The sequence below is a fragment of the Eleutherodactylus coqui genome, chromosome 5, assembly GCF_035609145.1.
Source record: "Eleutherodactylus coqui strain aEleCoq1 chromosome 5, aEleCoq1.hap1, whole genome shotgun sequence".
Classification (NCBI taxonomy): domain Eukaryota; kingdom Metazoa; phylum Chordata; class Amphibia; order Anura; family Eleutherodactylidae; genus Eleutherodactylus; species Eleutherodactylus coqui.
The window spans coordinates 7,999,352-8,024,855 of NC_089841.1; the positions used below are offsets into that span (position 1 = coordinate 7,999,352).

General features: G+C 53.9%; 1 protein-coding gene and 1 pseudogene across 3 annotated transcripts in view; one reads left to right on the top strand and one right to left on the bottom strand.

The window, feature by feature from the left end:
- LOC136628680 (zinc finger protein 729-like) overlaps positions 1 to 16,830 on the bottom strand; it is a 90,109-nt pseudogene extending 73,279 nt beyond the window's left edge.
- Positions 1 to 25,504, top strand: part of LOC136627280 (oocyte zinc finger protein XlCOF22-like) — a 357,854-nt gene that overhangs the window by 315,895 nt on the left and 16,455 nt on the right. For 2 of the 3 annotated variants that reach the window (XM_066602261.1, XM_066602263.1), the window contains exon 1: positions 16,957 to 17,041. The exons of the other annotated variant lie outside the window; for it this stretch is intronic. The gene's annotated coding sequence lies outside the window, so the exon portion shown is untranslated. Of the gene's footprint in view, positions 1 to 16,956; positions 17,042 to 25,504 lie in introns of those variants that run through there. 3 annotated transcript variants of the gene reach the window in all.

Sequence of the window (25,504 nt, forward strand, 5' to 3'; positions counted from 1 at the left end):
CAAATTTTGTGCCAAAACACTGAAAGTTTTTGGCACATGGTGGTACATTTAGACCATACCATACAGTTTTCATGAAGTCCTGCCCATTTTTGGGCAAAACAAAAAGCTTTTGAAAGTATCTGAAAACACATTAATATGGTGTGAAGCAAGTAAAAACTATTTTCTAGCACCTTTTGTATAAATCTGCCCAGTATGGCTAAACATTGACAGATCTACATCCAGAGTTCCAGCTTTTGCGGCCTTTTCCAGGTTCATAAATCCCATTCACTGACAGCTACTTGCATCAAGGCATGGTTCACACTAACCAGTTTCTCTGGAGCAGTAGACATTTGTCAGTAACCAGGCTTTGTATCTCTTTATTTAATGGGCTAAGCTCCTGTGAATCCTACACTTCTATCTCATCTGCTTAATTGAAACACCTTTCCCACTCAGCTCTTGGAGAAAATATTAAAGCCACAGTCAGACATTGGTATGCAAGTTGCACCTTGATCGTGTGCTGTCCGACGTGCAGGGAAAATGCACATAGCACGCATATAGAGTACAGTTGTGGTATCATGATATGAGGTCATAGATATATGGGGGACAGGATGTATATAGATTACATGTGAGGTATCAGGATATTAGGTCAGAGATGTATGGGGGGGGGCAGGTTGTATATAGATTACATGTGGGGGTATCAGGATATTAGGTCAGAGATGTATGGGGGGACAGGTGGTATATAGATTACATGTTGGGGGTATCAGGATATTAGGTCAGAGATGTATGGGGGGACAGAATGTATATAGATTACATGTGGGTGAATCAGGATATTAGGTCAGAGATGTATGGGGGGACAGAATGTATATAGATTACATGTGGGTGAATCAGGATATTAGGTCAGAGATGTATGGGGGGGGAGAGGTTGGTTATAGATTACATGTGGGGGTATCAGGATATTAGGTCAGGGATGTATGGGGAGGACAGGTTGTATATAGATTACATGTGGGGGGGTATCAGGATATTAGGTCAGAGATGTATGGGGGACAGGTTGTATATAGATTACATGTGGGGGTATCAGGATATTAGGTCAGAGATGTATGGGGACAGGTTGTATATAGATTACATGTGGGGGGTATCAGGATATTAGGACAGAGATGTATGGAGGGGACAGGTTGTATATAGATTACATGTGGGGGTATCAGGATATTAGGTCAGAGATGTATGGGGACAGGTTGTATATAGATTACATGAGGGGGGGGGGTATCAGGATATTAGGACAGAGATGTATGGAGGGGACAGGTTGTATATAGATTACATGCGGGGGTATTAGGATATTAGGTCAGAGATGTATGGGGGGACAGGTTGTATATAGAGGATGTGGGGGGGGGGGATATGAGGATATTAGATCGGAGATGTATGGAGGGGACAGGTTGTATATAGATTACATGTGGGGGGGTATCAGAATATTAGGTCAGAGATGTATAGAGGGGACAGGTTGTATATAGATTACATGTGGGGAATCAAGATATTAGGTCAGAGATGTATGGGAGACAGGTTGTATATAGATTACACGTGGAGGTATCAGGATATTAGGTCAGAGATGTATAGGGGACAGGTTGTATATAGATTACATGTGATGGTGGGTATCAGGATATTAGGTCAGGGATGTATAGAGGGGACAGCTTGTATATAGATTACATGTGGGGGGTATCAGGATATTAGGGGGCAGAGCTGTATGGAGCGGACAGGTTATATATAGATTACATGTGGGGGGTATCAGGATAATAGGTCAGAGATGTATGGGGTACAGCTTGTATATAGATTACATGTGGGGGTATCAGGATATTAGGTCAGAGATGTATGGGGGGACAGGATGTATATAGATTACATGTGGGGGGCATCAGGATATTAGGTCAGACATGTATGGAGGGGACAGGTTGTATATAGATTACATGTGGGGGGCATCAGGATATTAGGTCAGACATGTATGGAGGGGACAGGTTGTATATAGATTACATGTGGGGGGTATCAGGATATTAGGGCAGAGATGTATGGAGGGGACAGGTTGTATATAGATTACATGTGGGGGTATCAGGATATTAGGACAGATGTATGGAGGGGACAGGTTGTATATAGATTACATGTGGGGGTATCAGGATATTAGGTCAGAGATGTATGGGGGACAGCTTGTATATAGATTACATGTGGGGGTATCAGGATATTAGAGGAGAGATGTATGGGGGGGACAGGTTGTATATAGAATACATTTGATGGGGGTATCAGGATATTATGTCACAGATGTATTGGGGGGGAGACAGGTTGTATATAAATTATATGTGGGAGGTATCAAGATATTACGTCAGACATGTATGCGGAGGGACAGGTTGTTTATAGATTACATGTGGGGTATCAGGATATTAGGTCAGAGATGTATGGGGGAACCGGATGTATATAGATTACATGTGGGGGTATCAGGATATTAGCACAGAGATATCTGGGGGGGACAGGTTGTATATAGATTACATGTGGGGGGTATCAGGATATAAGGTTAGAGATGTATGGAGGGGACAGGTTGTATATAGATTACATGTGGGGGTATCAGAATATTAAATCAGAGATGTATAGAGGGGACAGGTTGTATATAGATTACATGTGGGGGTATCAGGATATTAGGTCAGAGATGTATAGAGGGGACAGGTTGTATATAGATTACATGTGGGGGTATCAGGATATTAGCTCAGAAATGTATGGGGGCAGCTTGTATATAGATTACATCTGATGGGGGGTATCAGGATATTAGGTCAGAGATGTATGGAGGGGACAGGTTGTATATAGATCACATGTGGGGGTATCAGGATATTAGGTCAGAGATGCATGGAGGGGACAGGCTGTATATAGATTACATGTGGGGGTATCAGGATATTAGCTCAGAAATGTATGGGGGACAGCTTGTATATAGATTACATCTGATGGGGGGTATCAGGATATTAGGTCAGAGATGTATGGAGGGGACAGGTTGTATATAGATCACATGTGGGGGTATCAGGATATTAGGTCAGACATGTATGAAGGGTACAGGTTGTATATAGATTACATGTGGGGGTATCAGGATATTAGGTCAGAGATGTATGGGGGACAGCTTGTACATAGATTACATGTGGGGGTATCAGGATATTAGATGAGAGATGTATGGTCGGGGGGACAGGTGGTATATAGACTTTATGTGATGGGGGTATCAGGATATTATGTCAGAGATGTATGGGGAGACAGGTTACATATAAATTATATGTGGGGGGTATCAGGATATTAGGTTAGATGTATGGAGGGACAGCGTGTATATAGATTACATGGGGGGGAGGGTCTCAGGATATTAGGTCAGAGATGTATGGTGGGAAAGGTTGTATATAGATTACATGTGGGGGGTATCAGGATATTAGGTCAGACATGTATGAAGGGTACAGGTTGTATATAGATTACATGTGAGGGTATCAGGATATTAGGTCAGAGATGTAAGGAGGGACAGGTTGTATATAGATTACATGTGGGAGGTATCAGGATATTAGGTCAGAGATGTAAGGAGGGACAGGTTGTATATAGATTACATGTGGGCAGTATCAGGATATTAAGGCAGAGATGTATGGAGGGGACAGGTTGTATATAGATTACATGTGGGGGTATCAGGATATTGGGAGAGAGATGTATGGAGGGGACAGGTTGTATATAGATTACATGTGGGGGTATCAGGATATTGGGAGAGAGATGTATGGAGGGGACAGGTTGTATATAGATTACATGTGGGGGTATCAGGATATTGGGACAGATATGTATGGGGGGGACATGTTGTATATAGATTACATGTGGGGGGTATCAGGATATTAGGTCAGAGATGTATGAAGGGGACAGGTTGTATATAGATTACAAGTGGGGGTATCAGAATATTAGGTCAGAGATGTATGAAGGGGACAGGTTGTATATAGATTACAAGTGGGGGTATCAGAATATTAGGTCAGAGATGTATGGAGGGACAGGTTATATATAGATTACACGTGGGGGGTATCAGGATATTGGATCAGAGATGTCTGGCGGGACAGCTTGTATATAGATTACATGTGGAGGTATCAGGATATTAGGTCAGAGATGTATGGGGGACAGCTTGTATATAGATTACATGTGGGGGTATTAGGATATTAGGTTAGAGATGTATGAAGTCGACGGCTTGTATATAGATTACATGTGATGGGGGTATCAGGATATTAGGTCAGAGATGTATGGAGGGGACAGGTTGTATATAGATTACATGTCGGGGTATCAGAATATTAAGTCAGAGATGTATGGAGGGGAGGGACAGGTTGTATATAGATTACATGTGGGGGTATCAGGATATTAGATGAGAGATGTATGGTCGGGGGGACAGGTTGTATATAGACTTTATGTGATGGGGGGGTATCAGGATATTATGTCAGAGATGTATGGGGAGACAGGTTACATATAAATTATATGTGGGGGGTATCAGGATATTAGGTTAGATGTATGGAGGGACAGCGTGTATATAGATTACATGGGGGGGGGTCTCAGGATATTAGGTCAGACATCTATGAAGGGTACAGGTTGTATATAGATTACATGTGGGGGTATCAGGATATTAAGTCAGAGATGTATGGAGGGGACAGGTTGTATATAGATTACATGTGGGAGGTATCAGGATATTAGGTCAGAGATGTATGGAGGGGACAGGTTGTATATAGATTACATGTGGGGGTATCAGGATATTAGATGTGGGCTGTATGGGGGGGCTGGTTGTATATAAACTACACGTGATGGGGGGTATCAAGATATTATGTCAGAGATATATGGGGAGACAGGTTGTATATAAATTATATGTGGGGGGGTATCAGAATATTAGGTCAGAGATGTATGGAGGGGACAGGTTGTATATAGATTACATGTGGGGGTATCAGGATATTGGGACAGAGATGTATGGGGGGACAGGTTGTATATAGATTACATATTGGGGTATCAGGAGATTAGGTCAGGGATGTATGGGGGGGGAGAGGTTGTATATAGATTATATGCAGGGGGTATCAGGATATTAGGTCAGAGATGTATGGAGGGGACAGGTTGTATATAGATTACAAGTGGGGGTATCAGAATAGTAGGTCAGAGATGTATGGATGGGGACAGGTTGTATATAGATTACATGTGGGGGGCTTTGGGATATTAGGTCAGAGATGTATGGAGGGACAGATTATATATAGATTACACGTGGGGGGTATCAGGATATTGGATCAGAGATGTATGGAGGGGACAGGTTGTATATAGATTACATGTGTGGGTATCAGAATATTAGGTCAGAGATGTCTGGGGAGACAGCTAGTATATAGATTACATGTGGAGGTATCAGGATATTAGGTCAGAGATGTATGGGGGACAGCTTGTATATAGATTACATGTGGGGGTATAAGGGTATTAGGTTAGAGATGTATGGAGGCGACAGGTTGTATATAGATTACATGTGGGGGTATCAGGATATTGGGACAGAGATGTATGGAGGGGACAGGTTGTATATAGATTACAAGTGGGGGTATCAGGATATTAGATGAGAGATGTATGGGGGGGGGGAACAGGTTGTATATAGACTATATGTGATGGGGGATATCAGGATATTATGTTAGAGATGTATGGGGAGACAGGTTGTATATCAATTACATGTGGGGGGTATCAGGATATTAGGTTAGATGTATGCAGGGGACAGGTTGTATATAGATTACATGTGGGCGTATCAGGATATTAGGTCAGACATGTATGAAGGGTACAGGTTGTATATAGATTACATGTGGGAGGTTTCAGGATATTAGGTCAGAGATGTAAGGAGGGACAGGTTGTACATAAATTACATGTGGGGGTATCAAGATATTAGGTCAGTGATGTATGGGGGGACAGGTTGTATATTGATTACATGTGAGGGTGTCGGGATATTAGGGCAGAGATGTATGGGGGGACAGGTTGTATATAGATTACATGTGGGCGGTATCAGGATATTAGGGCAGAGATGTATGGGGGGGACAGGTTGTATATAGATGACATGTGGGGGGGTATCAGGATATTAGATCAGAGATGTATGGGGGACAGCTTGTATATAGATTACATGTGGGGGTATCAGGACATTAGGTCAGAGATGTATGGAGGGGACAGGTTGTATATAGATTACATGTGGGGGGTATCAGGATATTAGCTCAGAAATGTATGGGGGACAGCTTGTATATAGATTACATCTGATGGGGGGGGTATCAGGATATTAGGTCAGAGATGTATGGAGGGGACAGGTTGTATATAGATTACGTGGGGGCATCAGGATATTAGATGAGAGATGTATGGTCGGGGGGACAGGTTGTATATAGACTTTATGTGATGGGGGGGTATCAGGATATTATGTCAGAGATGTATGGGGAGACAGGTTACATATAAATTATATGTGGGGGGGTATCAGGATATTAGGTTAGATGTATGGAGGGACAGCGTGTATATAGATTACATGGGGGGGGGGGGGTCTCAGGATATTAGGTCAGACATGTATGAAGGGTACAGGTTGTATATAGATTACATGTGGGGGTATCAGGATATTAAGTCAGAGATGTATGGAGGGGACAGGTTGTATATAGATTACATGTGGGAGGTATCAGGATATTAGGTCAGAGATGTATGGAGGGGACAGGTTGTATATAGATTACATGTGGGAGGTATCAGGACATTAGGTCAGAGATGTAAGGAGGGACAGGTTGTATATAGATTACATGTGGGGGTATCAGGATATTAGGTCAGTGATGTATGGGGGGACAGGTTGTATATAGATTACATGTGGGGGTTTCAGGATATTAGGGCAGAGATGTATGCGGGGACAGGTTGTATATAGATTACATGTGGGTGGTATCAGGATATTAAGGCAGAGATGTATGGAGGACAGCTTGTATATAGATTACATGTGGGGGTATCAGGTATTAGATGAGAGATGTATGGCCAGGGGGGGACAGGTTGTATATAGAGTACATGTGATGGGGGTTATCAGGATATTATGTCAGAGATGTATGGGGAGACAGGTTGTATATAAATTATATGTGGGGGGTATCAGGATATTAGGTTAGATGTATGGAGGGATAGCTTGTATATAGATTATATGTGGGGGGTATCAGGATATTAGGTCAGAGATGTATGGGGGGAACAGGTTGTATATAGATTACATGTGGGGGTATCAGGATATTAGGTTAGATGTATGGAGGGATAGCTTGTATATAGATTATATGTGGGGGGTATCAGGATATTAGGTCAGAGATGTATGGAGGGATAGCTTGTATATAGATTACATGGGGGGGTTATCAGGATATTAGGTCAGAAATGTATAGGGGGACAGGTTGTATATAGATTACATGTGGGATATCAGGATATTAGGTCAGAGATGTATGGGGGGACAGGTTGTATATAGATTACATGTGGGGGTATCAGGATATTAGGTCAGAGATGTATGGAGGGGACAGTTTGTATACAGATTACATGTGAGGGTATCAGGATTATAGGACAGAGATGTATGGGGGACAGGTTGTATATAGATTACATGTGGGGAATCAAGATATTAGGTCAGAGATGTATGGGGGACAGGTTGTATATAGATTACATGTGGAGATATCAATATATTAGATGAGAGAATTATGGCGGGGGGGGGCACAGGTTGCATATAGACTACATGTGATGGGGGTATCAGGATATTAAATCAGAGATGTACAGCGGGGACAGGTTGTATATAGATTACATGTGGGGGTATCAGGATATTAGGTCAGAGATGTATGGGGGGACAGGTTACATATAGATTAGATGTGGGGGGTATCAGGATATTAGGGCACAGATGTATGGGGGGACAGTTTGTATATAGATTACATGTGGGAAGGTATCAGGATATTAGGTCAGACATGTATGGAGGAACAGGTTGTATATAGAATACATGTGGGGGTATCAGGATATTAGGTCAGAGATGTATGGGGGGACAGGTTGTATATAGATTACATGTGGGGGTATCAGGATATTAGGTCAGAGATGTATGGAGGGGACAGGTTGTATATAGATTACATGTGGGGGATATGAGGATATTAGGTCTGAGATGTACAGGGGGGGGGGGGGACAGCTTGTATATAGATTACACGTGGGGGGGTATCAGGATATTAGGTTAGAGATGTACGGGGGGGGGGGGGGGGGGACGGACGGACGGACACAGGAATGGTCCTGTCTTGAGTAACTATAGGTTCATTCACAATATTTGGCATCCCTACTTCCAGAGCTTCACGTTTCGGCCACTCCTTCTGTGTCCACTGTATCTCCCGAGCTCGGCTGTCCCACAAACACAGAAGGCAAGGATACTTTGTGAAACCTCTCTGTTGTCCAAGGAGGACGTTTACCATTTTAAGACCCACACAAATGATCCAGCTCTGCTCCTGATACTTCAGTAAGTCGAGGACAATGTTTCTGTCATTATAATCTTCTCACTGATGAACTGATTGGCCAATTGGAGCCGCTGCATAAACATTCCTGTTGTGTAAGAGGACACATTTCAGACTCTATTTAGAGCCAAGAAAGAGCAGCCATTCTGTTGGACTGTAAGTGGTAACACCTAACTGGCTGAGAAGACGACTGATATCATGACAGGAAACAAAGTGTTTGTCTTTGGAAAAGAAGTCCAAAAAAATTGTTCACGTTTCCTGAAATGGGACATTCTTTTCTTTTCTTGAAGCCTGGAGGCTAATAACTCAGCTGCTTTCTTTGATAAGCCCAAATCCCTTACTAAGCCATTCAATTCCGGTTGGCCAAACTGCTGAGGGGTTAATGACCCCTTGGCATCAGAAGAAGATCCCTCAGATTCTACAATCATTTCCTCATGCATCTTCTCAAAATCCCCTTGATCACCATTTCACTTTCTTCGTCCATAGAAGAGAAACCATAAAAATTGGAACCGGGATTGTCAGAGTGTGGGATCGGTCATATTGCTGAAGGAATATTAGGATATGTGATCACATGCTGTTGTTTCTTGCAGATGCCTTCTGTATTGGTCAGGCAGAAATAACAGTCACTGCCGTGGTCCTTTGGTTCACGCCACACCACGGGAATACCAGGCATGCCTTTACATCTTCCTTTTGTCCAGTCACGAAGCATTTCCTCACAATATAAGGAGCCCAGTTCTTGTCTTGATCACCAAGAGGAACTTGAAAATAGGCAATATATGCAAATGATGAAATATTGCGCGACGTTGATATGTGTAGCAGCCACATATATAACAGAAGGTTCAGGACTGTTCTTGCATTTATGCCGACTCGAAGAAGCCATGATTCAATATAAAAAAAATAAATAAATAAATTACAAGGTTTTTAATCAGATAATTTTTTACATTGAAAAACTACAATTATGTAAAGTGATGCTTGTAAAACATTAATTACCTGGTAGTGATGTTCAATCTAAGCGTCGTTGCCCTTTAACTCCAATTTAAAAACCAATGAGTGCCATTAACAGTAACAAAAAGAAATTAAAATGGCATGAAAACAAGATCATGTACAAAAAACGGATTTCAGATTTGGAATCAGCGATGCAGAAATATACAGAAATAGTTCTAAAACCTCATGCAGCCGGAAAAAAAAAACTGTTCCCCAGAATAATTTGAAATGTATTCTCTGGATGATGGGCAGTCTGTGAAGGGACTGACAGAGGGGAGAGGTAGATAAGCTAGGCAGCTGGAGAATGGATCGGAGGGGTACAAGAGTATTGTATGGAGGCCCCAAAATAGGACAGTGCAGTAGCATAGGTTTGGGATGATGAGAGCACACACCAGCATTTGTGTTGCCTTGAAGGTTAAGATGCATATTCGAGAGATGTTCTTGAGTTGGACGCGGCTAGAGGTGAGAAGGGTAAAAATCTGGTGGGGTCTTAAGTGAGACAGGGATAAAGATGGGGAGTTTAGTTTTCTCCATGTTGAGCTTAGAAAACAGGAGGAGAAGGAGGATGTGATCGATAGACATTCGGGGATTCTGGATAACGGAGAGGTGACATCCGGGCCAGAGAGATAGATTTGAGTTTCATCAGCATAGAAGGGGTACTGGAAGTGATAGGCTTCTACAAACTGCAAGCAAAAAGGTGTAACTGTAGAAGAGTAGGGGGCCCAGGACAGAGCCATGGGGAACACCGATATATCGTCTTACCCGGTGATGTGAGGGGCTGGTGGTTCTCCATCAGGACGTCATTGTACAGCTCTTGGTGTCCTCCTATATTTTTCCATGCAGGAGTGAGATTATCGACTGTGATATCCCGACACCTTATAGGAACCTGACAAAACGATATACTGTCATCACCCAGACCCTCCTATTACTGTATAATGTCCCCCACATTCCCCGCAGCGTCACCTCTCCAGTCAGCAGCTCCATCATCTTCTTGGTGAGCTCTAGGATCTTCTTACTTGTCAGGGGGTGCGGGAGAGGCTCTGTGGTGGGGCCCGGGGTCCGGCTCCATCCTTTTGACTCCTGGAAATGGATGATGGGAGTCACAGAGACACCGGTTGTCTTCTTCACTACTGTGTAATCCTGTGGATGGAAGGAGACACTAGGGCACTGAACACAATGGCAACGGACCATTTTTGACACAAAAAACTGATGACGGGGAGATTATATAGATATCAGACTAGATGGACCATGTAGAGACATAGGAGATGACGGCAGGGAGAGAGCACATGGTCCATCTAGTCTGACCTCTTTATAGAGAGACATAGAAGATGATGGCAGGGGGAGAGCACAGGGTCCATCTAGTCTGATATCTATATAGAGACATAGAAGATGATGGCAGGAGGAGAGCACATGGTCCATCTAGTCTGATATCTATATAGAGACATAGAAGATGGTGGCAGGAGGAGAGCACATGGACCATCTAGTCTGATATCTGTATAGAGACATAGAAGATGATGGCGGCAGGAGGAGAGCACATGGTCCATCTAGTCTGATATCTATATAGGAGACATAGAAGATGATGACAGGAGGAGAGCACCTGGGCCACCTAGGCAGCTTTTCTACATCTTTGCCCTGTTCTCCTGGCTACAGCGTTCCTATTTACTGTTCGCCTGACTCCCATATCACTACTATTGGCACATTGTTCCCATCATACATAACTGACTGTACTGCGGCCGATCTCCATGTCTTCTGTTGTTCTCCATCACTTGGAAGCTCTTATACAGATCCTTCCCATCACTTATTACATACTACAATACAGAGATAGAGATCTAGAGCCGCTCACCTCTCCGGTCAGCAGGTAGATGATCTCCAAGGCGGCGTTCAGTAGGATCTCGGTAATCTCATTCCGCTCCTTGTCCATCCTTGGTGGGTCATTCAGGAGGAGAAAAATGGCTGATGTGGAGGATCTGGTCCTGCGGGAACCTTTATGAAGAGAGGAGCGACTGTAATCATACAGGGGACATCATAGGGGACATACAGAAGTCACTTATAGAGCGCTGAGAGACGCAGGTTCTCCATCACCCCATGGATTACAGGAGGATTCCCATCCACAGGACGCCCCACACATGGCTGACAGATGGGGGGGGTCTCACAGAACGCCCCACGTGGCTGACAGATGGGGGGGGTCTCACAGGACGCCCCACACGTTGCTGACAGATGGGGGGGGTCTCACAGGACGCCCCACACGTGGCTGACAGATGGGGGGGGTCTCACAGGACGCCCCACACGTGGCTGACAGATGGGGGGGGGGGGGGGTCTCACAGGACGCCCCCCACGTGGCTGACAGATGGGGGGGGGGGGTGTCTCACAGGACGCCCCACACGTGGCTGACAGATGGGGGGGGGGGGTGTCTCACAGGACGCCCCACACGTGGCTGACAGATGGGGGGGGGGGGTGTCTCACAGGACGCCCCACACGTGGCTGACAGATGGGGGGGGGGGTGTCTCACAGGACGCCCCACACGTGGCTGACAGATGGGGGGGGGGGTGTCTCACAGGACGCCCCACACGTGGCTGACAGATGGGGGGGGTGTCTCACAGGACGCCCCACACGTGGCTGACAGATGGGGGGGTCTCACAGGATGCCCCACACGTGGCTGACAGATGGGGGGGGGTCTCACAGGACGCCCCACACGTGGCTGACAGATGGGGGGGGTCTCACAGGACGCCCCACACGTGGCTGACAGATGGGGGGGTCTCACAGGATGCCCCACACGTGGCTGACAGATGGGGGTCTCACAGGACGCCCCACACGTGGCTGACAGATGGGGGGTCTCACAGGACGCTCTACACGTGGCTGACAGATGGGGGTCTCACAGGACACCCCACACGTGGCTGACAGATGGGGGTCTCACAGGACCCCAGTTCTCTATACATGTAATGCATGTCTAAATTGTAGGGATCTATAAATATGGGTACACGGCAGTTCATACCTGGGGTATTAAACGTATACAAGTCTCCCAATGTCTGTATACCACAATGTGCGTCCTGCAGGGAGTGCAAGTCCAGGATTCTGCCATAGGGACATAGTGACCATAATAGCAGAGAAGTTCTAGGCCCCCAGCGGCCTACCAGATAGAGGCGATGGAGCCTCCAATACCGGCCAGAGGCTAGGCGTGTTCAGGAGATGCACCAGATGGGCCTCTGTATTAGGGAGGGATCACATCCAGGCCAACAGCCCAAGTCAAGGAGATGACTAGCCACATACGAACAGATCTGGGAGCGCAGCCCCTGCGGACGGCCTTGGTCTTGGAACGGTAGAGACTACCCCAAATAAAGTAGGACATAATAAGAGTCCACAGAGAAGCAGCGCGGGGGGGGGGGGGGGGGGGGGGGGATGTTGTAATGTATGAAGACATTCAGGTAGACTATCCTTTATAAGGTTGGTACGACCGGCCCCTGAGCGTAGCAGAGACCCCAGGTCTTATATTTTGATTTCAAGTGATCTACTAGAGGATCTACTTTAAGATCCAGGGAACGCTTGATCTAGAGGAAACTTAGAGTCCTAGATAACTAAATGAGTGGTTAAGCTGAAGGCCACACAGTGAGCCAGCATGGCACAGGTGACGAGCAGACGGGCATGAGGGCAGACTTGGCCCAACTAACACGGAGTCCTGAGAAAAGAACTAGCATGAGATCATCAGCATGTAGCGCCCCTCGGACCTCCCCCATGACTATGCCCCTATACGATGGGCTCCCCCTGAGCATAATAGTCAACGGTTCAATGGCCAGTGCGAATATTAGGGGGCATCCCTGTCTCGTATCTATGTAGGGGGGAGGAGGTACATGAACCACTGAGACCGCCGTTAGTGCTGATTTATATATTAGGGACCCCCATGTGATGAAGACTTCACCAAAGCCAAATGTTTGCACAACATACAGCAGAAAGGGCCATTCAGTAGAGTCAAAGTGGGCTAGAGCCCAGTCTGCCCGTTGTGGTGCCCACCTGAGCCCCCTGATATTCTCACGTGTAGGACTAGGGGGGCTCTGATGGCTCAGTCAGGGTATAAGGGGATCCACTAAGGTTGGGCCGGGGTGAGACAGGAAGGGAATGAGATCATTTAATTCATGAGGGTGGGGCAATTCAGTGATACTGCCAAAATCACATGACCGCTGCAGCCAATAGGAGGCCGGCAGAGGGGTCATTACCCCCGTGAGCCTGCCTCAGGGCCGCTACATGAGGCAACGTGGCAGCTTTACAGGACGCCACTGGGCCTTGTCGGGGCCGGCGGACCACCGTTAGCCACGGGGGGCTCATAACTAGGTAAAATAACTTGGAGACCATCTTTAACCCCTTCATGCCTCAGTATGTGGAGGTGCGGGACTGGGAGCCGATCCTGCTCCAACCCGATCAGCGTGAACGCTGACTGCAGCCGCCGGCCCTTTATATGCCCCGATCAGTATTCAGAGGTCCCGGACCGCTCACCCGCTACAACATCACATGGTGCCGCTCTGCATTATACTGTATGAGCCATCAAATAATCGCAAGTTCAAGTCCCCTGAGGGGACTAAATACAAAAAAAAAAAAAGTAAAGATGCGTAAAAACATAACATAATAGTTTTAATACCAGAAAAAAAACGTACCGGTAATAAACGTCCTCCCGCCTTTATAAGATGTCAGGTCCCTCCGCGCCGCAGGCGTCCGCCCACCACAGTGACGCCTTGTTATGGTGAACAGGCACGTTGTCACAGGGTCAGATTTGCGCCCGTTGGCCCCGCCTCCAAGGAAAAGAAAAATAGGAAAAAAAGTGATCAAAAAACATTTATGAACTCCAAAATGGAGGCGACACAAACTACAGGGCGTCCCGCAAAAACCGAGCCGCGCACAACCGCGTCCGCGGGGAAACAAACCGCAGTCGGGCCGACGGAAAATGGAATATTATTCCAAAGGATTTTATTTTTTAAAATATTACAGCAGAAATAAACCCTTCTAAACCCAGACGGGCCGAGCGGAGGAGGGCGAGGCCATCTAAACCCGGACGGGCCGAGCGGAGGGCGAGGTCATCTAAACCCGGACGGGCCGAGCGGAGGGCGAGGTCATCTAAACCCGGACGGGCCGAGCGGAGGGCGAGGTCATCTAAACACGGACGGGCCGAGCGGAGGGCGGGGTCATCTAAACCCGGACGGGCCGAGCGGAGGGCGGGGTCATCTAAACCCGGAGGGGGGCGGCAGTCGGGCCGAGCGGAGGGCGGGGTCATCTAAACCCGGAGGGGGGCGGCAGTCGGGCCGAGCGGAGGGCGAGGTCATCTAAACCCGGACGGGCGGCAGTCGGGCCGAGCGGAGGGCGAGATCATCTAGACCCGGACGGGCGGCAGTCGGGCCGAGCGGAGGGCGAGGCCATCTCAACCCGGACGGGCGGCAGTCGGGCCGAGCGGAAGGCGAGGCCATCTCAACCCGGACGGGCGGCAGTCGGGCCGAGCGGAGGGCGAGGCCATCTCAACCCGGACAGGCGGCAGTCAGGCCGAGCGGAGGGCGAGGCCATCTCAACCCGGACGGGCGGCAGTCGGGCCGAGCGGAGAGCGAGGCCATCTCAACCCGGACGGGCGGCAGTCGGGCCGAGCGGAGGGCGAGGCCATCTAACCCCGGAGGGGCGGCAGTCGGGCCGAGCGAAGGGCGAGGCCATCTAAACCCGGACGGGCGGCAGTCAGGCCGAGCGGAGGGCGAGGCCATCTAAACCCGGACGGGCGGCAGTCGGGCCGAGCGGAGGGCGAGGTCATCTCAACCCGGACGGGCGGCAGTCGGGCCGAGCGGAGGGCGAGGTCATCTCAACCCGGACGGGCGGCAGTCGGGCCGAGCGGAGGGCGAGGTCATCTCAACCCGGACGGACGGCAGTCGGGCCGAGCGGAGGGCGAGGTCATCTCAACCCGGACGGACGGCAGTCGGGCCGAGCGGAGGGCGAGGTCATCTCAACCCGGACGGGCGGCAGTCGGGCCGAGCGGAGGGCGAGGTCATCTCAACCCGGACGGGCGGCAGTCGGGCCGAGCGGAGGGCGAGGTCATCTCAACCCGGACGGGCGGCAGTCGGGCCGAGCGGAGGGCGAGGCCATCTAAACCCGGACGGGCGGCAGTCGGGCCGAGCGGAGGGCGAGGCCATCTCAACCCGGACGGGCGGCAGTCGGGCCGAGCGGAGGGCGAGGCCATCTAAACCCGGACGGGCGGCAGTCGGGCCGAGCGGAGGGCGAGGCCATCTAAACCGGGACGGGCGGCAGTCGGGCCGAGCGGAGGGCGAGGTCATCTAAACCCGGACGGGCGGCAGTCGGGCCGAGCGGAGGGCGAGGCCATCTAAACCCGGACGGGCGGCAGTCGGGCCGAGCGGAGGGCGAGGTCATCTCAACCCGGACGGGCGGCAGTCGGGCCGAGCGGAGGGCGAGACCATCTAAACCCGGACCGGCCGAGCGGAGGGCGAGGTCATCTAAACCCGGACGGGCCGAGCGGAGGGCGAGGTCATCTAAACCCGGACGGGCGGCAGTCGGGCCGAGCGGAGGGCGAGGTCATCTCAACCCGGACGGGCGGCAGTCGGGCCGAGCGGAGGGCGAGGTCATCTCAACCCGGACGGGCGGCAGTCGGGCCGAGCGGAGGGCGAGACCATCTAAACCCGGACCGGCCGAGCGGAGGGCGAGGTCATCTAAACCCGGACGGGCCGAGCGGAGGGCGAGGTCATCTAAACCCGGACGGGCGGCAGTCGGGCCGAGCGGAGGGCGAGACCATCTAAACCCGGACGGGCCGAGCGGAGGGCGAGGTCATCTAAACCCGGACGGGCGGCAGTCGGGCCGAGCGGAGGGCGAGGCCATCTGGTCAGCTCTGCCGCAGCGCCGTAGTTACAGGACCCAAAGATGGCGGCATTGTGTATATGTTCCGATTCCCCTGGACGCGGTCACACAGGCTGCGGCGCCATGAACAATCTGCAGCAGGTGGTGGTCCCCAGCCTCGTCCGCACAGACCAGCGTGCGCAATACGATCCCAGGGGGCGGGTCTACCACCGCAGCGTCCGGCGCTCCTCGGGGCCCGGAGAACACGGCACACAGATACTAAACCCCAACCGGCGCCGTGTGAACGCGGCCCAACAGGAACTACAACCGCCATCCTCCAGGGCAACCGTGTCTCCAGCCCATCATACAGCTCCCGCTACAGGGGCTCCTCCCCCACACAGCTCCCCGTCTGACGCCACACACTGGACGGAGATGGTACTACAGTAGGGTCCTCTTACCGCAGGGGAAACCCGGCTGATAACAGCGACAATTAGAGATCCCACACAGCGACGGCGACCGGGACCTGCGTGACGTCATGTGACGGGGGCGGAGCTCAGCTGGAGAGCTAGTATCTGAAGGTCTTGTGGTGACGTCACAGCAGTGTGAAGTCTAATAGGCTGTGGCTGCGAGTCACGTGATGGTGATGTCATCGCAGGTCCTCCAACTACCGCAGCAGTAATTTATGCAGAGCGTTCGTCACGTGGTCATGACGTCATCCAGGCTCCAGTAGTCCCCGCTGCTGTGTGGGGTCGCTAGTGCTCTCTGTTGTCAGCCAGGTGCTTCCTGCGGTAAGATGACGGCGGGGTCTCTGTGGTATTTCCTTGGGGGGGGCAGCAGGCTGAGGGCTCGTCCACCAGTGTCATTGATCTCTATGGGCCTGTTCACATTTGCGTATTTCGGTGCGCACACCGCCGCCTGCGCTCTCTGCGTGTTTACGGACCGCAGCCTATGGAGGACAGACCGCACAGACGGACACGTAAACGCTGCGCTCACAGACCGCACACCCGCTGCTGTGTAAGGGCCAGTGCCCACGGGCGGAGTTATAGCGCAGCTCCCGTGGCATAAATCAGCGGGCGTACCCCGCTCCGTCCGTGGGCATGAGCCCTAACTGCCACGGCGGATATCAGCGGCGTATCACGCAGCTATTAGGTTCTATTGAATGGGATGGCGCAATGCCCACGGTGCGGAGATCCACCCGTACCCCCCTGTAATCACCCGTGGCCCCCCTGTAATCACCCGTGGCCCCCCTGTAATCACCCGTGGCCCCCCTGTAATCACCCGTACCCCCCTGTAATCAACCGTACCCGCCTGTAATCACCTATACTCACCCTTACTCTCCTGTGATCCCCTGTAATCACCCGTGCCCGCCTGTAATCACCCGTACCCGCCTGTAATCACCCGTACCCGCCTGTAATCACCCGTGCCCCCCTGTAATCACCCGTACCCGCCTGTAATCACCTATACTCACCCGTGCCCCCCTGTAATCACCCGTGCCCCCCTGTAATCACCCGTGATCGCCTGTAATTACCCGCACCCACCTATAATCACCCGTACCCACCTGTACTCACCCGTGATCGCCTATAATCACCCGTACCCACCTGTACTCACCCGTACTCCCCTGTAATCACCCGTACCCGCCTGTAATCACCTATACTCACCCGTGCCCCCCTGTAATCACCCGTGCCCCCCTGTAATCACCCGTACCCGCCTGTAATCACCCGTACTCACCCGTGATCGCCTGTAATTACCCGCACCCACCTATAATCACCCGTACCCACCTGTACTCACCCGTACTCCCCTGTAATTACCCGTGGCATGATCCATTGCAGTCAATGGAAGCCGTCCGTCACTCTGTTCTCCCACTGTAGCACAGCGGGAAATAGCGTGAAAACGCTTCCCCGCCCGCCGACGCCTGCGTCAAGCGCTGTACTGCGCCGGAGTGTCATGCGGGACGTCGGGCGGCTGATCCGGAGGTGAGTTTGGGGTCTCTGGGGGCGCCATGACGAACTCCGCTGCGGAACTCCGCTTGTAGAGGCCGTCACTGTCGTGGGCACTAGGCCTTAGAACGACGTGTCCGGGGCCTCCGCCTCGTCCGTGTCCCGCCGGGTCAGAGCCGGATTCCGCTGCGGCCCCACATGTAGACTCCGCCTCGTCCGTGGGCCGCCGGGTCAGAGCTGTATTCCTCCGTGGCCCCACATGTAGACTCCGCCTCGTCCGTGTCCCGCTGGGTCAGAGCCGTATTCCGCCGCGGCCCCACATGTAGACTCCGCCTCGTCCGTGGGCCGCCGGGTCAGAGCCGTATTCCGCCGCGGCCCCACATGTAGACTCCGCCTCGTCCGTGGGCCGCCGGGTCAGAGCCGTATTCCTCCGGGGCCCCACATGTAGACTCCGCCTCGTCCGTGGGCCGCCGGGTCAGAGCCGGATTCCGCTGCGGCCCCACATGTAGACTCCGCCTCGTCCGTGTCCCGCCAGGTCGGAGTTGTATTCCTCCGTGGCCCCACATGTAGACTCCGCCTCGTCCGTGTCCCGCCGGGTCAGAGCCGGATTCCGCTGCGGCCCCACATGTAGACTCCGCCTCGTCCGTGGGCCGCCAGGTCAGAGCCGTATTCCGCCGCGGCCCCACATGTAGACTCCGCCTCGTCCGTGGGCCGCCGGGTCAGAGCCGTATTCCTCCGTGGCCCCACATGTAGACTCCGCCTCGTCCGTGGGCCGCCGGGTCAGAGCCGGATTCCGCTGCGGCCCCACATGTAGACTCCGCCTCGTCCGTGTCCCGCTGGGTCAGAGCCGTATTCCGCCGCGGCCCCACATGTAGACTCCGCCTCCTCCGTGTCCCGCCGGGTCAGAGCCGGATTCCGCTGCGGCCCCACATGTAGACTCCGCCTCGTCCGTGGGCCGCCAGGTCAGAGCCGTATTCCGCCGCGGCCCCACATGTAGACTCCGCCTCGTCCGTGGGCCGCCGGGTCAGAGCCGTATTCCTCCGGGGCCCCACATGTAGACTCCGCCTCGTCCGTGGGCCGCCGGGTCAGAGCCGGATTCCGCTGCGGCCCCACATGTAGACTCCGCCTCGTCCGTGGGCCGCCAGGTCAGAGCCATATTCCGCTGCGGCCCCACATGTAGACTCCGCCTCGTCCGTGGGCCGCCGGGTCAGAGCCGTATTCCTCCGGGGCCCCACATGTAGACTCCGCCTCGTCCGTGTCCCGCCGGGTCAGAGCCGGATTCCGCTGCGGCCCCACATGTAGACTCCGCCTCGTCCGTGGGCCGCCGGGTCAGAGCCGTATTCCGCTGCGGCCCCACATGTAGACTCCGCCTCGTCCCTGGGCCGCCGGGTCAGAGCCGTATTCCTCCGTGGCCCCACATGTAGACTCCGCCTCGTCCGTGGGCCGCCGGGTCAGAGCCGTATTCCTCCGTGGCCCCACATGTAGACTCCACCTCGTCCGTGGCATAAATCAGCGGGCGTACCCCGCTCCGTCCGTGGGCATGAGCCCTAACTGCCACGGCGGATATCAGCGGCGTATCACGCAGCTATTAGGTTCTATTGAATGGGATGGCGCAATGCCCACGGTGCGGAGATCCACCCGTACCCCCCTGTAATCAGCCGTACCCCCCTGTAATCAGCCGTACCCCCCTGTAATCAGCCGTACCCCCCTGTAATCAGCCGTACCCCCCTGTAATCAGCCGTACCCCCCTGTAATCGCCCGTACCCCCCTGTAATCAACCGTACCCGCCTGTAATCACCTATACTCACCCTTACTCTCCTGTGATCCCCTGTAATCACCCGTGCCCGCCTGTAATCACCCGTGCCCGCCTGTAATCACCCGTACCCGCCTGTAATCACCCGTACCCGCCTGTAATCACCCGTGCCCCCCTGTAATCACCCGTACCCGCCTGTAATCACCTATACTCACCCGTGCCCCCCTGTAATCACCCGTGCCCCCCTGTAATCACCCGTACCCGCCTGTAATCACCCGTACTCACCCGTGATCGCCTGTAATTACCCGCACCCACCTATAATCACCCGTACCCATCTGTACTCACCCGTACTCCCCTGTAATTACCCGTGGCATGATCCATTGCAGTCAATGGAAGCCGTCCGTCACTCTGTTCTCCCACTGTAGCACAGCGGGAAATAGCGTGAAAACGCTTCCCCGCCCGCCGACGCCTGCGTCAAGCGCTGTACTGCGCCGGAGTGTCATGCGGGACGTCGGGCGGCTGATCCGGAGGTGAGTTTGGGGTCTCTGGGGGCGCCATGACGAACTCCGCTGCGGAACTCCGCTTGTAGAGGCCGTCACTGTCGTGGGCACTAGGCCTTAGAACGACGTGTCCGGGGCCTCCGCCTCGTCCGTGTCCCGCCGGGTCAGAGCCGGATTCCGCTGCGGCCCCACATGTAGACTCCGCCTCGTCCGTGGGCCGCCGGGTCAGAGCTGTATTCCTCCGTGGCCCCACATGTAGACTCCGCCTCGTCCGTGGGCCGCCGGGTCAGAGCCGGATTCCGCTGCGGCCCCACATGTAGACTCCGCCTCGTCCGTGTCCCGCTGGGTCAGAGCCGTATTCCGCCGCGGCCCCACATGTAGACTCCGCCTCGTCCGTGGGCCGCCAGGTCAGAGCCGTATTCCGCCGCGGCCCCACATGTAGACTCCGCCTCGTCCGTGGGCCGCCGGGTCAGAGCCGTATTCCTCCGGGGCCCCACATGTAGACTCCGCCTCGTCCGTGGGCCGCCGGGTCAGAGCCGGATTCCGCTGCGGCCCCACATGTAGACTCCGCCTCGTCCGTGGGCCGCCAGGTCAGAGCCATATTCCGCTGCGGCCCCACATGTAGACTCCGCCTCGTCCGTGGGCCGCCGGGTCAGAGCCGTATTCCTCCGGGGCCCCACATGTAGACTCCGCCTCGTCCGTGTCCCGCCGGGTCAGAGCCGGATTCCGCTGCGGCCCCACATGTAGACTCCGCCTCGTCCGTGGGCCGCCGGGTCAGAGCCGTATTCCTCCGTGGCCCCACATGTAGACTCCGCCTTGTCCGTGGGCCGCCGGGTCAGAGCCGGATTCCGCTGCGGCCCCACATGTAGACTCCGCCTCGTCCGTGTCCCGCTGGGTCAGAGCCGTATTCCGCCGCGGCCCCACATGTAGACTCCGCCTCGTCCGTGGGCCGCCGGGTCAGAGCCGGATTCCGCTGCGGCCCCACATGTAGACTCCGCCTCGTCCGTGGGCCGCCGGGTCAGAGCCGGATTCCTCCGTGGCCCCACATGTAGACTCCGCCTCGTCCGTGGGCCGCCGGGTCAGAGCCGGATTCCTCCGCGGCCCCACATGTAGACTCCGCCTTGTCCGTGTCCCGCCGGGTCAGAGCCGTATTCCGCCGCGGCCCCACATGTAGACTCCGCCTCGCCCGTGTCCCGCCGGGTCAGAGCCGTATTCCGCTGCGGCCCCATATGTAGACTCCGCCTCGTCCGTGGGCCGCCGGGTCAGAGCCGGATTCCTCCGTGGCCCCACATGTAGACTCCGCCTCGTCCGTGGGCCGCCGGGTCAGAGCCGGATTCCTCCGCGGCCCCACATGTAGACTCCGCCTTGTCCGTGTCCCGCCGGGTCAGAGCCGTATTCCGCCGCGGCCCCACATGTAGACTCCGCCTCGCCCGTGTCCCGCCGGGTCAGAGCCGTATTCCGCTGCGGCCCCATATGTAGACTCCGCCTCGTCCGTGTCCCGCCGGGTCAGAGCCGTATTCCTCCGCGGCCCCACATGTAGACTCCGCCTCGTCCGTGTCCCGCCGGGTCAGAGCCGGATTCCTCCGTGGCCACACATGTAGACTCCGCCTCGTCTGTGGGCCGCCGGGTCAGAGCCGGATTCCGCCGCGGCCCCACATGTAGACTCCGCCTCGTCTGTGGGCCGCCGGGTCAGAGCCGGATTCCGCTGCGGTCCCATATGTAGACTCCGCCTCGTCCGTGTCCCGCCGGGTCAGAGCCGTATTCCTCCGCGGCCCCACATGTAGACTCCGCCTCGTCCGTGTCCTGCCGGGTCAGAGCCGGATTCCGCCGCGGCCCCACATGTAGACTCCGCCTCGTCCGTGTCCCGCCGGGTCAGAGCCGGATTCCTCCGTGGCCCCACATGTAGACTCCGCCTCGTCTGTGGGCTGCCGGGTCAGAGCCGGATTCCGCCGCGGCCCCACATGTAGACTCCGCCTCGTCCGTGGGCTGCCGGCGGTTTTTTTTGCGCTGCAAAAGCAAATGAAAACACTCGGCTCGCAGCGCAAAAAAACCCACAATATCACAAATGCTTCCCCTGGGGCGGCTGTCACTGAGCGCTCAGCCACTCATAGTAACATAGTCTGTAAGGCCGGATGAAGACAATGCCCATCCAGTCCAGCCTGTCATCCTCCTGTGTTGTGGATCCAGAGGGTTTTTGAATCCCCTGCTGAAAGTGCTGGACAGCCGTGCAGGGGAGCCGGAGGACGCGGCTGAGTGGCGGAGAGGGGGGGGGAAAGATGTTTTTGGGTTTTTTTTTTCACCAGCTGGGGATGATTTTCAGGGAAGCGCTTATATTTCAAGCCCTTCCCCGAAAATCATGCTGCAGGGTTGCCACAAACCACTGCTCTGTATGGGGCCGGAGGCAGCGCCAACCCCATTGAAAGCAATGGGATAGCATGGTAGACTCCTGTGGCAGAGGATTCCTTCATCCCTGCAGTCCTCGCTGGATGTGTCACAGCTGCGGCAGAAGTCCGCGGTACACTCCCTATGTTTGCACTGGAGCTGCGCTGCTGCCGCCGGCCCCATTGAAGACACTGAGCGATATCTCAGATTTCTTCTCTGCGATGCGAAGCTCTACTGAAACATCACAAAGGAGTATGAAAACACTGAAAATCATCGCTGTCGCATCGCAGGGAGAAAAATCGCAAGTGGGTGTGAGCCCTCAGTGTTACAAAGTCCTGATTGAAAGGAATGGGAAGATTGGCTACAATACCAGTCCTGGCCACTGCAGTAAGAACGGAGCTGTCTGCTTCCTGTAGAAATGAGCTTGGTGCACAGCAGACAACTGATGAGCAGGGGTCCGGGGCAGCGGATGCCCACCAGTCTGCTATTGATGACTTGTACTGAGGACCGGCCGTCGGCAGTCTACAGCTAGACCCCCCCCCCCCCCCCCCACACACACACACACACACGCGCACCTCCCCCTCTAGCCCTCTTCCGGCGACATTAACCATTTGGGATGCATACCGTGGTGTCTTGCTGGATCGCCCCTCTGTGGACGCGGCCGGAACAAATGTGTTTTTGTTTTTAATTTTTATTGTAAATACGGCAAAAGGGATTTTTTTTACAATAATAAACCTTATTTTGCTTTATTTTCGTCTTGTGATTGTTTGATGGCTTGTAGCGTGCACCGCAGTACTTCAGTATTGCAGTATATGGCACTCTATCAGGACCGGGTGCAGAAATACATGGGGGTCCTGCACTGTCATGGCAACCAGTTGTGGGGGACATTCAGGACCCTTTAGCAACATTTAAAGGGTTAACAGCCGCAATCGCCATGAACGCTGATCGGGCTGCTGCGGACGGGTGTCGGCATTGGGCTCAATACGGAGAGCGTACATATACGCCCTTCAGGTGAGGTCACGCTCGCTGGCGGACACTTGGTTTTTCTGTTGCGCAGACAGGCGATGCATACAATGTGATGCTCGCCGCCTCTTACTTTGGCGCACGGACGTCTCAGGGCCGGCTTACATCCCGCTGTTGGCTTCTTCTGTGTGTATGTGCGCCGTCCTGTTCTCTTCTATGCATGATGTGCACAAAAATAGGACTGAAAGTAATGTGAAAAATAGGTTTATCTGAATCGGCAAATATAAATACCCAGTGAGTTATGTGCGAATGAGCCCTGAGGGGGGCAGCAAAGGGCGGCGCTGTCCTGAGGCATGTGAGCCCTGAGGGGGGCGGCGCTGTCCTGAGGCATATGAGCCCTGAAGGGGGCGGCAAAGGGCGGCGCTGTCCTGAGGCGTATGAGCCCTGAGGGGGGCGGCAAAGGGCGGCGCTGTCCTGAGGCGTATGAGCCCTGAGGGGGGCGGCAAAGGGCGGCGCTGTCCTGAGGCGTATGAGCCCTGAGGGGGGCGGCAAAGGGCGGCGCTGTCCTGAGGCGTATGAGCCCTGAGGGGGGCGGCAAAGGGCGGCGCTGTCCTGAGGCGTATGAGCCCTGAGGGGGGCGGCAAAGGGCGGCGCTGTCCTGACGCGTATGAGCCCTGAGGGGGGCGGCAAAGGGCGGCGCTGTCCTGAGGCGTATGAGCCCTGAGGGGGGCGGCAAAGGGCGGCGCTGTCCTGAGGCGTATGAGCCCTGAGGGGGGCGGCAAAGGGCAGCGCTGTCCTGAGGCATGTGAGCCCTGAGGGGGGCGGCAAAGGGCGGCGCTGTCCTGAGGCATGTGAGCCCTGAGGAGGGCGGCGCTGTCCTGAGGCATGTGAGCCCTGAGGGGGGCGGCAAAGGGCGGCGCTGTCCTGAGGCATGTGAGCCCTGAGGGGGGCGGCAAAGGGCGGCGCTGTCCTGAGGCGTATGAGCCCTGAGGGGGGCGGCAAAGGGCGGCGCTGTCCTGAGGCGTATGAGCCCTGAGGGGGGCGGCAAAGGGCGGCGCTGTCCAGAGGCATATGAGCCCTGAGGGGGGCGGCAAAGGGCGGCGCTGTCCAGAGGCATATGAGCCCTGAGGGGGGCGGCAAAGGGCGGCGCTGTCCAGAGGCATATGAGCCCTGAGGGGGGCGGCAAAGGGCGGCGCTGTCCAGAGGCATATGAGCCCTGAGGGGGGCGCTGTCCTGAGGGGCATGGGGCCTGAGGTGGGGGGGGGGCCGCCGACCTGAGTAGTTACTGAATAGAGAGAATGTAAGTGTTATGTGAACACGGCCACCAACTGGGTGATGAGCGATAAATGAGCGCACGCTTTTCTTTTCTTTTCCGGCCCCCTCTAAATAGTCGCTGGTTAACCCCTTAGTGACCGCCCATATGTGTTTGCACGTCCTGGGTGTCTGGGCTTTATTCCACAGGGCTGTAAAAACACTCCGACCCTGTAGAGTAAAGCCGCGGGGTCTGTGAGGGTGACGGGTACCGGAGGTAGGTAATAGTGGGGGGCAGCGTGGGGCTGTCGTGGGGGGCAGCGTGGGGCTGTCGTGGGGGGCAGCGTGGGGCTGTCGTGGGGGGCAGCGTGGAGCCCCCCCCCAGTCATGTGATCGCGGTTATCCAATGTATAACGGAGATCACATAAACGTTTAAAAAAAAAAAAAAAAGTTAGATGAGGTTAA